The 13,492-nt window shown below is 42.5% G+C and overlaps 1 pseudogene; it reads right to left on the bottom strand.

Annotated features, from left to right (window-relative positions):
- Window positions 1–953: 953 nt before the first annotated feature.
- Window positions 954–6,077, bottom strand: LOC138807247 (PPP2R1A-PPP2R2A-interacting phosphatase regulator 1-like; annotated as a pseudogene).
- Window positions 6,078–13,492: the final 7,415 nt, after the last annotated feature.

Here is a 13,492-nt window from a genome sequence, read left to right as displayed (position 1 = left end):
CTCCTGAGTTTGTTGGTTCCTCATCTAGGACAATGTACAAGCTGGACCACGGGAGTTCCCTTGTCAGAACCAGGGGCTCGACCCAAGGAAGCACCACTCTAATAATGCTGAACCACCATGCCTCTCCCTTTCTCCAGGGCCAGACGCTTTCCCTTGGGAATAAACAGCCATGACTCCCCATTCACCAAAACCCTAGGCCAGGGCTCTGGGTGAAGGAGTCCTGAGACAGGTGGCTCTTCAGAGCCTGGACTGAAAACAAGCAGGAGATCATGGTGTACCCAGAGAATTGTCTGACCAGGGGTGTGGGCAGTGTTGGGGAAATGGATGAGGTACTAAAGGCTACATACATGGATGAACTTCCTACTCCAGCCTAGATGCTTCTGGGTGACTTGGTGGATTCTTGGGGAGGATGAGGAAACCAGATGGTCCTGGAGCACCAGCAGATGGTGGCAGAGCTGGGAAATGTGATCACCCTGTGAGTGCTGTTGACAGCTGGAATGGGAAGGACCAGCAGGGTGTACCTGTGTTGTGGGGGCGTGTTCTTCCCAGACATTCAACTTCTATCTGAACCCTAGTGCCCTCACCTCCCTAGTGGGCTCTTCTGGGACCCTCCTCAGGGGAAAGTGTGACCGAGCACAAAAGACAAGGGCTCACACAGAATGGGGGGCTATCTTCTTGTTTTTTAAAATCAAGGGATAACATATGTATTTAGACATATTAGCAGCGAAAAATGTATGCTTCAACACACTTATTGGGGAAAAGTCTGAAAACATTACTACACTGAATTCAAGGGTATTTGCAGGAGACCTGACAGAGAAGTTCTCTAGAACATTTCAAGAAATTAAAAAGGGAGGGGAGGGGAAGGGAAAGGGTCAAAAGGGAAATATCCTCAGTTTAATTGACAAAGTGCAGTGCTTGCTCCGACTTAATTTCTGTCTCTCCCCTGCCCCGTCCCCAAAAAGTTTCCAGATGAGTACATCACTTAGACGAAAGTTCATCTACTGGAATAAAGGGAGATACCACTTGGGCAGGTGACACAGGAGAGTCGGTTTTAGTGCTGACTTTAGCTGGTGAGTTACAAGAAGATCCCGCACTGCTGCTGTTTCCATCCAGGGTATCCGAAGACACACACACACCAGGATCTGACAGCTGTGCTACGTCAGAAGAAAGCATGTTGGTGATGCCCTGGAAAAATCTCTTTGGCTGATACTCAGTTTCCATTTCACATTTTCTTTTCAATGGTCCAAGAACACTTGGTTGGATACAATTGATGGGACTCTGGTTTCTCCGGGTGGTAAATTGGGTCGTCGGGCTTGGGATGGGGCGTGGAGGCAATCCATTGCTACTCACAAAACTTTGCAAGGATGGTGAAAAGCACTGCTTCCCAGTACCCCGGGTGGGTGACGGTGCTGTTGACACAGGAATAAAACCCATGCGCTTGGGCGAAAGCGGATTTCTCCACGTCGTTGTCACTAAGTCTGAAACTTTCCTCCCAGGAGTGGCTTATCTGCATTGCGGTCTGGACCACGCGATCATGGACCATCTCTTGGTTGATCAGGTCCATGCCCTCCGCCTGTTTGATTGATCTGGTGCAAGCCGCTGCTGTGCATGCAGACGGAGGAGGCCAGGAGCAGCAGGCCATGGCGGCCTGGATATGTGGTGCTGTTCTGCCTGGGACTAGGAGCCTTGGCCTGGAACACCGGCGAGGTGTCACTGAGGCCGTGGATGAGGGGGGCGCTGTTAGACCTCCAGAGGCCCCCTCTGCCTTGGCCACTGCCACAGCCATCCTCCGCTGGACTACTGCCGGGACCCGGAGGCAGCTCTGGGTCCAACTCCATCTTCACCTGAATCAGGTAGGGGGGCAGGGAAGCGGGGGCGGTCCTCGGTCAGGCCTCGGGGACTCCCATATCCCGCAGTACAGGGAAGCCACAGCCACCACAGCCTTCTGGGGGGCTATCTTCTGCATCCAACACATCCCCACCCCCAGAAAAAAGGAAACATCCCAAGAAGGCAGGTGTGGAGGTGCTGCTCCCTCTGACTAAAGCCACCAGGTTCCCTGTGGCACACCCTCTTCACCCATCCCTGCATCTGCCTTTTTCCTGGGACACTGGCCACTAGGGATGGGGGTGGGATTCCAGGATCAACATCCACTCTCCCACCCCCCACTCCTGGGGGGCATTTGTGGCAGAGTCAGGGCTGGCCTGCCTGGTGCTGGGGAGGCGAGTTTGGGACCCAAGAGGCGAGGCAGGTGTCACGGGTCTGGGTCCGTGGGGGGTGTGGGGTAGGGGGAGGTCGTGAGGTGCAAACCCGCGTGGTTTCCACTGGGGAACAGGTCCGGCTGCAAGGAGGCCAGGGGTGCACCATCGCTGGATGACTCCAAGAGGCACCACGAGTCCAAGGTGGCTGCAACCTGTTTCAAATGAGGTGCCACGGGGAGGGCAGGAGAAGGGGCTGGGGCAGGAGCTGGCAGGTGGCAGGGCTGAGCTTGCCCCCTGGTGCAGGGGCCTTGGACTCAGGGCCTACCTGGCCTCTGAGCCTCCCTGAGACTGTGAGAGGGATGTGCCTGCTGTGCGGGCTTTGTGTCCTCTGTGCTCCTGGCCCAGACCTGTGCTCCTACATCAGCGGAGGCCAGTCATGGATGCTGCCACCCCTGGTGCATGTGCCTGCTCTTCTCTGCTCCTTCTCTCTGCCCCCACTTCTCACCCAGGCTGCCCAGCCCCTGCTGCACAAGTATGCCAGCTCCCGTGTGCACCTGTCTGCAGCAACTATGTGCCCCTTCAAACATGCCCTGTCCTCCCCTCAGTCACACTACTTCCCCACCTCGGCCATGCCCCTTCCCCTGGCTTGGTACTGCTCTGACTCTGCCTTAAGGCTACCAGGCCATGGCAGAAGCATCCTCACCTCAGCTCAGGGCTTTCCCCCAACCCAGGCAGCTGTCTGGGGGAATTGAAGATCCCCTCAGCCCAACCACTGGGGGAGACTCTTCTCCATCCACCCCACAAACCAAGCAGGTGCAAGGTAACGCTCCGAGTTTGTGTGTGTGTGTGTGTGTGTGTGTGTGTGTGTGTGTGTGTGTGTGTGTGTGTGTGTGTGTGTGTGTTTGTGTGTGAGTGTGTGTGTGTGTGTGATTGTCCTCTCAAGGACTCAGAACATTGAATCTTTTGGGATGACAGCACACAGCACACTTATAAAAATGGAAAGGCTTGGAAAAAATTATATTAAGTGAAGTAATCCAAGCCCAAAGAAACATGGTTTCTCTTATTTGCAATATCTAGTATATGTATGAGTCAAGCAGAAAAGGTCAGATAATGTGATATTAGGAAAATGAACCCTTAGATATGTATTTAAATGTTTTTTTTCTTTCATGCATTTGTTTCTAACTCATTTATAAGATTATTTCTTTGTTGCTTTATATCTCCCTCCCCCAAAGTATAAACCCTGTTTTCACTATATTTCATGTCGATATAATTTGTGGAGGAGATGGGGAAAAACAAGTCGTTTAAGGATACAGGTGGACCCATTGCAACTATGAGAAGTACAAGTTGTCATGTCCAATAAGAACTTTACAACTTTGGTGCCGGGGTGGGGGATGGGGGGGATTGCATGGTAGAGCGGGGGGGCTAGGAAGGGATGTGAAGGGTAAACAAAGGAGGAGGCTGCAATGCTTGATAAGAAATGTATTCATTATCTTGCCAATGTAATTGTAACCCGTCTGTACAGTATGTTCACAAAAAATAAAAATTAAAATAAAAAAAGCACTAAGAACCCTGTGTAATGGATTCAGCACAATGTGCCTTTTGAAGGACTCAGCACATAGCAACTTTTCGGATCCTCATGGTAATTTAATTACCAATAAGATTAGACATGCCATTTTGACATCACTAAACTTAAATATCATATTATGGCATTATATATCATAGTGACATTAGAGACATATTGTGAATTCCTATTCTGTGATTTCATTCTATTACAAGCTAGCAATATTGGAATATTGGTGGATATCAGAAATCTATTGTGATCTCAAAGCCATTGTGACATGAAAATTCCTTCTTGACATCACAGTGCCATTGTGATACCATTAACCTGTTCTGACATCACAAACCTGTCCTGTCCATTGTGACCTCATCACCAATGTGACATCACAAAGCCAATGTGATATCACATTGTTATTGTGACATTACAATCACCTTGATACCTCCAAAACCCATTATGACATGTTTAGCACCTTTGAATAAACACATGGCCTTTGTGACATCACAGTCCCTTTGTGTATCCATATCCTCATTGTGAAATATCAACTGAGATCAAATACGCCATTGTAATATCATAAAGCATTAACAATATAATCATTGGTGTGACATCACATTGTCATTTTGACAATATCAGGTCATTGTGACATCACAAATCTGTAATGACTCTACATTGTCATTGTGACAACATATATACATTATGAAGGCCTATTATGTGATTTCGTTGTATTTCAAATGTGGGTTCATATCAAACACATTTGAACTTCATAACCATTGTGACATGACAATCCCTTTGTGATATAAGATTGCCATTGTGACATCTAAACAACTGTGACAACTCAAACATGTCCTGTCCTCATAAGTTTTGTGACATGTTGCCACTGTGTTAGGCCCATTGAGAGCTCAATCTATTTTCGATCTCATATTATTTCAGGTATGACATTAAATATTAGAAATATACTGTGATATTATGAATATTGTGACATCACACTGCTAGATGTAATGACCATTGTGTCATATTGTTACATCACAAATCTGTTCTGACTTCATCACATTTGGGCCAACAAATGACTTTGGAATCCTCACAATCCCATTCTAAACTCATATACTCATTATGAGTTAATGACAATTGAGGTCTGGAATGCCATTGTTACATCACCAAACTACTGCGACATCACAAAACTATTTTGAACTCATCACTATTATGGCATCACTAACTAATTGTGATATAACAACACTCTAATGACATTATAATTTGACCTCATATTGCAATTGTCATATTACTGAACCCTCATGCTCTCATGCTATTATGATCTCATCACATCTTAGAAAATTATGGCCTTTGAGACATCGAGCACTTTCCGTGAACTTGTATCATTGTGAACTTGTAGCAATTGAAAATTGAAATAAGATGTGATATTTTAAACTAGTTTTGACATCACTAACCCATTTTTTTTAACACTTTGACAACCAGAACCTGTTAGGTACCCTACTACTTTTGACAAAAAACATGGCCTTTGTTTCATCACAGTTCATTTGTATATGTCATTGTGACTTCATCCTCATATCCTCACTATAAACTAATGGCAATTAAGATCTGATATGCGATTGTGACATCATAAACACTTTGTGACATCATCACCAGTGTGACATAAGACTGTCATTATGACACCATCAGCTCATTGTGACAACACCAAGCTACAGTGACACATAGGATTATGAAATCACATTGCCATTTTGCTGTCATAGACCCATTGTGAATGTATATCTTGTGATTTCATTCTATTTCAAATGTGGCATATCAGTTGATATCAGAAACAAATTGTGACCTCATAACCATTGTAAGATAATAAACCCTGTGTGACATCATAACCAGTGTGACATTATATTGTTGTTATGACATCTTTAGCTTATGGTGACATCACAAAATGTTAATGACAGTATAGCATTTGCCATTGTCATTGTGACATCATTGTCACATTACGAATGCCAAATCTGTAATTTCATTGTATTTGAAATGTGACATGTGGGTTGATATCAGAAACTCATGGTGATGTCATAACCATTGTCTCATAAAAGTCCCTTTTTACATCAATTTGGCAATGTGACATCACACTGGCAATGTGATGCTAGTAAGGCATCGTGATATCACAAGGGTCATGAACTCACAATGGATTTCTGGTATCAACCAACATGCCACATTAGAAATAGAATCAAATAACATAATAGGCAAACACAATGTGTCTATGACATCAGAATGACAATGTGATGCTGCAATGCTATGATGTCATTGTAGTTTTACCTGTCAAAATGAGCAAATTGTGTCATAATGGCAACCTGAGGTCACAATTATGATTATGTCAGAAAGGATTTATTATGTTTCAATGGTATATCTGATGTCAGTTTTCATTAGTTCCCCATGAGGATATGGATACAAAAAGGTTCTGTGATGTCACAGAGGCCATGTGTGTTTTCAAAGGAGGAAAGAGGTCATTATAAGTTTGGGATGGCCCAATGTGATCCATAATGTCACAATGAAAATGAGATATCCGAGTGGGTTTTTGATGTCACAGTGGTGATGAGGTCAAACCGATTTTGTGATGTCACAGTTTGTAATATCAGAATGATATAGCAAATTTCAATGACTCATAATTCAATATGAGGATACAGGTGATGGAAAAAGCTCCATAGTATGAGGTCATACTATATGAAACCCCGATGGGACAGTGATTTCCCAATGACAATGTGATATCTCATCATCATGTTATAAGAATGTTTTGGGAGAGTTCCGGGAAGATGGCGGAGGAGAAGCTGGAATCTGAACAAGCTCTCGCATAGAAAGCAGTTTTAGAGTTCCAGTGAACAGTCCTAAGCCAGAGAATCACACCAAGTGTGTCATCACAGGACAGAGAGTTAGACAAGAGAGGGGAAGCCAAGGAAACGCAGCAGCTGCCGCTCCGGCGGCGGGGCCGCGGCGGCGGCGACCACCGCCGCGGAGACATACCTGAGACACAGAGAGTCGGGGACGAAGGAGACAGACGCAGCGGATGAGCGGATTCTACTCAACACCAACAAGAACCGACAAGGAGCGAACATCTTCATCCTGCTGTTTGCAGACCAGAGACGACCCAGGATGCAAGACTCGGCATGAGTACAAGCCCGACATCCTCACTCCTCAAGGAGCAGAGGAGGGAAGGCCACCCCTCCCCCCCCCAGCACCGGTGATCTCCATCTTGGATACCGACAAAGTTCGGAGGAGCTGCTAGCTCCAGCTCAGGCCTTGGAATAAAACGAGTCATTTAGCAGGTCACAAGAACTTAACGGCGAAGTGACCTGCCAGACTCAGCTCCATCCAGGGAAAAGTCACCCAGCTCAGGCGCCAGCCATCGGAGTGCCTTGCTTCACTGGGTAACCAGAGCCAGAGGCTGCCCCTCCCTCTAGCAGCCTCGACAATCAATTGAAAAACAGAAACCCTGAGAATGGCTCCAGGCTGGGCGCTGCCCCTCCCTCTAGCAGCCTCGACAATCAATTGAAAAACAGAAACCCTTAGAATGGCTCCAGGCTGGGCGCTGTGAGCTTTATCACAAAATAGCCCCAGGGAAAAGCTACTGTTTATTGAAAGGCCTCAACTCTACCCAGAACCTAGCCTCATCACCACATCCCCCTCTTTTGTGACTCTCAAAGCAGACCACCCTCCCAGAAAACTAACCTGGGAGGGGGATCTCAAAATCTTGGGTAAAGCAGAGCATTTTTCTGCCTCTTCCAACCAACCGACTTAAGAAACCAATCAAGACACAGGACCTCAAGCTGACCAGAGACTCCAAAAAGAGACTGGTTGCAGACAAAAGGGAGATACAGGATTCTTCCCACTCCTCCCCCCCCCCAAAAAAAAATCAAAAGACTTTTTTTTCTTTTTTTTTTCTTTTTCTTTTTTTTTCTTTTTTCTTCTTCTTTTTTCTTTTTTTTGCTTGTTTTTTCTTTTTTGTTACCTTATATATATATATATATATATATATATATATATAAATTTTTTTCCCTTCTAAAACTTTTATTAATCTTTAATTTTTGCCTCTTCTGAAAAAATAATTGTTTTCCAGTAACCTTTTTTTTTTCTCATCTTATAATTTTTATTTTAGGAATACGTGAATAAGAGTTTTCCTTTCTTTTCTTGTCTTCTTTCTCTTTTTCTTTCTTTCTTAATTATCTTTTTGTTTTTTATCTAGCTCTACTGAACTTCTGATCTTTTCTTCTCCCGTTCCCATCCTTAAAGCTTTTCACATCTCCTCTATGTCCCTCCCCTTCTCTGAACATATTCACATTCCTCTCTAAATAGACGGTCTTTTAACCTCTATAATAACATTAATTTTTACGTTTCTATTCTTTTTCTGGTCTCTCTTTATTCCCCTTTCCGTCTCTTCTTTTTCTCTCTCACTCTACTTGCATCCTACCCAACTCATTTCCTGCACTGTGATTAGGACATAGTTAACTCTCCCTGTGCCTCCCCACACCAATCTATTCCTATTTTTTACCGACATCTCTCCCTAATCCTAATAATTTCTGGTTTTCCAAATTCTTTTCTGCGGTTCGAAGTCCTTTAACATATAGTCGTTTGATGTTGAATAGATGTATCTGTTGAACTAGATTGTATCTGTAGACTATTGACTGTACAAATGCAAACTTTGGTTGATGGTTGCCTTAAGATAGTGTTCTAGCACAAAACTGGTGCAATCTTCATCTCAAATGGGCAGAGTAAGCTGGAAAAACACAAGAAAAATGGCAAATTCGGGTATCTCAATTCCCAACCTTGATAATCAGGGATTAGAACAGATAAAGAATAATCCAGAGGAAAGTTCCCAAATAGCTCTACAAACACTAATAGCAAACATGATAAATGAGAAGTTTGACAATGTACTAAGGACTCTGTATGAGCGTGATAGGGAGAGAGAGGAGGCATCCCAGAAGTTTATACAGGAATATCATAAGTGTGAGGAAGCTTCTCAAAAACTGATACAGGATTTGCGTGAACAACTTGAGAATACTCAAAGAGAAAGGGAGGAATGGCGTGAGCAGGCAGAGAACACTCAAAGAGAACTGCAGGAATCCCACAGAAGGGAGGAAACTAATCAAAGAGTAATTCACGAATTAAGAGACCAGGTAGAGAATACACAAAGATCACTAAAGACATTCATGGAATCCATTAACAAAGAGCTGAAGGAAGTCAGGGAGACCACAAAGGGAATGCTGAATGGAACCCAACAGAAGGAATGGGAGTCCAAAGAAACCATAACCAATCAACTAAGTGATTTGAGAACAAACACTGAACACCAAATTAAGGAAGTAAAGAAAATCATACAAGACCTAAAACAGAGCTTCAACAAAAAACTTGAAGCCATCAAAGCTGACCAATTAGAAGGAAAAAAGATAAAAAACAAAGTAGAGAGTCTTGACAGCAGGTTAGACCATGCAGAAGATCGAATCTCAGGGATTGAAGACAGCCTAGATATTATAGAGAAAGAACATACAACCATCCAAGACAAGTCCAAGAAATATGATAGGTCTATCCAACACCTGGAAGACACCATCAGAAGGCCCAATCTAAGGATAATGGGTGTAGAGGAGCACCTAGAAACAGAAGTTAATGGTCTAGGAAATTTGTTTAACAGGATCCTAGCAGAGAACTTCCCAAACATACAAAAAGATAGGCCTATTCAGATACAAGAAGCTTTTAGAACCCCAAATAGACCAGACCAGAATAGGACATCCCACTGTCACATTATAATCCACACAGGATCAACCCAGACCAAGGAAAAGATCCTTAAAGCTGTCAAGGAGAAAAGGTTAATCACCTATAAAGGGAATCCAATTAGAATTACCTCAGATTTCTCAGCAGAGACAATCAAATCAAGAAGAGCCTGGAATGACGTATGCCATGCCCTAAAAACAAACAACTATCAACCAAGAATACTGTACCCAGCTAAACTCTCCTTCATAACTAAAGGCCAAATAAAAACTTTCCATAGCAAAGAAAAATTGAAACAATACATCTCCACCAAACCAGCCCTGCAAAAGATTCTTAAAGATGTCCTACACATAGAAAACCAACAAGAACGCAACAAAGGCCAAGAAACTGCACCCAAACTGAGAATCCAAGAACCTTAGGAAGAACCCAGTTTTCACAGCCCCCAAGAAGGTGGATAACATGGCAGGAACCCCCAAATACCTCTCAGTCCTATCTCTTAACGTTAACGGACTGAACTCTCCAATTAAGCGACATAGACTGTCTAGTTGGATTAAAAAACAAGACCCCTCCATCTGCTGCCTGCAGGAGTCACATCTTGCCCGTAAAAACAAACATATTTTCAAAGTTAAAGGCTGGAACAAAATCTACCAAGCAAACGGCCCTCATAAACAGGCGGGAGTTGCAATCCTAATATCAGATAAAATAGACTTCAAGCTAAAATTCATGAGAATAGATAAAGAAGGTCGCTACATACTAATTAAAGGATCTCTCCTTCAGGAGGATATTACAATTCTAAATATCTATTCGCCAAACAATGGAGCACCCAAATTTATCAAAGAAACACTACTTTCCCTCAAATCCCATATAGATCCAAAGACATTAATTGTTGGGGATTTTAACACACCACGCTCCCCACTAGATAGATCAACTCGGCAAAAACTCAACAGAGAAACCGCAGATCTAAACAGCTGCATAGATCAACTAGACTTAACAGACATTTACCGAACATTTCACCCAGCAGCAACAGAATACACGTTCTTCTCAGCAGCACATGGAACGTTTTCTAAAATAGACCACATTTTAGGCCACAAAGCAAACTTGTCTAAATTCAGAAACATTGAAGTTATACCTTGCATTCTCTCTGACCACAAGGGAAGAAAATTAGATCTCAACACCAAAAGCCACCAAAGAAAGCCCGGTATCACATGGAGGCTGAACAACACACTGCTGAATCATGAGTGGGTCATGGAAGAGATTAGAAAGGAAATTCAAATGTTCATGCTATTCAACAAAAATGAATACACAAATTACCAGCTCCTCTGGGACACAGCAAAGGCAGTACTCAGAGGCAAGTTTATAGCTCTGAGCTCCTACATCAACAAATTGGAGAGATCGGAAACTAACAATTTAATGACACATCTAAACCTCCTTGAAAAAGAGCAGCAAGATAAACCCCAATCCAGTAGACAGAAAGAAATAATCAAAATTAAATCAGAATTAAATGAATTAGAATCCAAAAAAACTATAGAAAGAATCAACAAAACAAAGAGTTGGTTCTTCGAAAAACTTAACAAAATTGACAGACCCTTAGCAAACCTTATCAGAAAAAGGAGAGAACACACCCAAATTAATAAACTCAGAGATGAGAATGGAAACATCACCACGAAAACAACCAAGATTCAGAACATTATTAGGGGATACTTCTCAAAACTTTATGCTAATAAGTTCGACAACTTGACAGAAATGGACCTTTTCCTAACAAATATTGACATGCCAAAACTAAACCAAGATGAGTTAAACCAGCTTAACAGGCCCATATCAAGCATTGAAATAGAAACAGCAATAAGAGACCTCCCAGCTAAGAAAAGTCCAGGACCAGATGGTATTACAGCAGAATTTTACAAGGCCTTCAAAGCAGAGCTCACACCAATACTCCTCCAACTCTTCAATGAAATTGAAAGAGAAAGCTCACTACCGAAAACATTCTATGAAGCCATCATAACCCTCATCCCAAAACCAGGCAGGGTCTCATCAAAGAAAGAGAACTATAGACCCATTTCTTTGATGAACATTGATGCAAAACTTCTCAACAAAATTTTGGCCAATCGACTTCAACAATTCATCCAAAAAATCATACACCATGATCAAACAGGATTCATTTCAGGGATGCAAAGCTGGTTCAATATACGCAAATCAATTAATATTATTCATCACATCAACAGGAGCAAGAATAAGAACCACATGGTTATCACAATAGATGCAGAAAAAGCATTTGACAAGATCCAACACCCCTTTATGATGAAGGTTCTGGAAAAATTAGGAATCCATGGAACATTCCTCAATACAATAAAGGCTGTATATGACAAACCTACAGCCAGCATTATACTCAATGGTGAAAAACTAAAGCCATTTCCTCTTAACTCAGGAACAAGACAAGGATGCCCACTCTCTCCACTTCTCTTCAATCTAGTATTAGAATGCCTAGCTACAGCAATAAGACAAGATGCAGACATAAAGGGGATCCAAATAGGGAAAGAAGAAATAAAACTCTCCCTCTTTGCAGATGACATGATCTTGTATTTAAAGAATCCCATAGACTCCACTCCCGAATTACTCAAGCTGATTCAAAACTTTGGCAAAGTAGCAGGTTATAAAATTAACCCCCCAAAATCAATGGCTTTTCTATATGCCAACAATGAGAAAAGTGTGGCTGAAATTAGGAAAGCAACTCCATTTGTAATAGTCCCACAAAAAGTAAAATACCTACGAATTAACTTATCCAAAGAAGTGAAGGACCTCTATGATGAAAACTTTAAAATCTTGAAAAAGGAAATCAACACAGAACTTAAAAAATGGCAAAACCTCCCATGCTCCTGGATTGGCAAGATTAACATCGTGAAAATGGCAATACTTCCCAAGGCTATCTACAAATTCAACGCGATACCTATCAAAATTCCACCCTCATTCTTCAAGGAAATAGAGGAGGCAATCCAAAAATTCATATGGAACAATAAAAGACCCCGAATAGCAAAAACGCTACTCAACGGAAAGAACACTGCTGGAGGAATATCAATACCAAATTTCAAACTCTACTATAAAGCCATAGTAATCAAAACAGCTTGGTATTGGCATAAGAACACACCTCAGGACCAATGGAATAGAATTGAAAACCCAGAAATGAACCTACAGACCTATAGCCATCTAATCTTAGATAAGGAAGCTAAAACAATAGAATGGAAGAAAGACAGCCTCTTCAGTAAATGGTGCTGGCAAAATTGGTTAACTACATGTAGAAAACTAAAGCTAGATCCTTATATATCACCCTGTACCAGAATCAACTCCAAATGGATCAAAGAACTTGAACTCAAAGCAGACACTCTGAAAACATTACAGGATGGAATAGGAGAAACCCTAGGTCTCCTTGGCTCAGGTCGAAATTTTCTGAATAGAGACCCGGAAGCACAACAAATCAAAGAAAGGTTGGACAAATGGGATTGCATAAGATTGCAGAGCTTCTGCAGGGCAAATGACATAGCTGGCAAGATCAATAGAAAGCCCACCGATTGGGAGAAGATCTTTACTAGCCATACAACAGACAAGGGTCTCATATCTAAAATATACTTGGAACTCAAAAAATTAAACCACCCAACAACAAATCCTCAAAGAATCAACTGCCCAATAAATAAGTGGGTGAAAGACTTAAAGAGAAGCTTCTCTGAAGAAGAAAGAAGGATGGCCAATAGACACACGAAGAAATGTTCAACATCCCTAGCCATAAAAGAAATGCAAATCAAAACAACATTGAGATATCACCTCACTCCAGTTAGAACAGCAAAAATCAAGAACTCCAACAACAAGAGATGCTGGAGGGGATGTGGACAGAAAGGAACCTTACTTCATTGTTGGTGGGAATGTAAACTTGTTCAACCACTTTGGAAAGCAGTATGGAGGTTCCTCAGAAGACTTCACATAGATCTCCCCTATGATCCACCAATCCCACTTT

This window comes from Dipodomys merriami, unplaced genomic scaffold (assembly GCF_024711535.1).
Source record: "Dipodomys merriami isolate MVZ:Mamm:240054 unplaced genomic scaffold, mDipMer1.0.p SCAF_419, whole genome shotgun sequence".
Classification (NCBI taxonomy): Eukaryota; Metazoa; Chordata; class Mammalia; order Rodentia; family Heteromyidae; genus Dipodomys; species Dipodomys merriami.
This window is presented reverse-complemented; position numbering and strand designations above follow the sequence as displayed.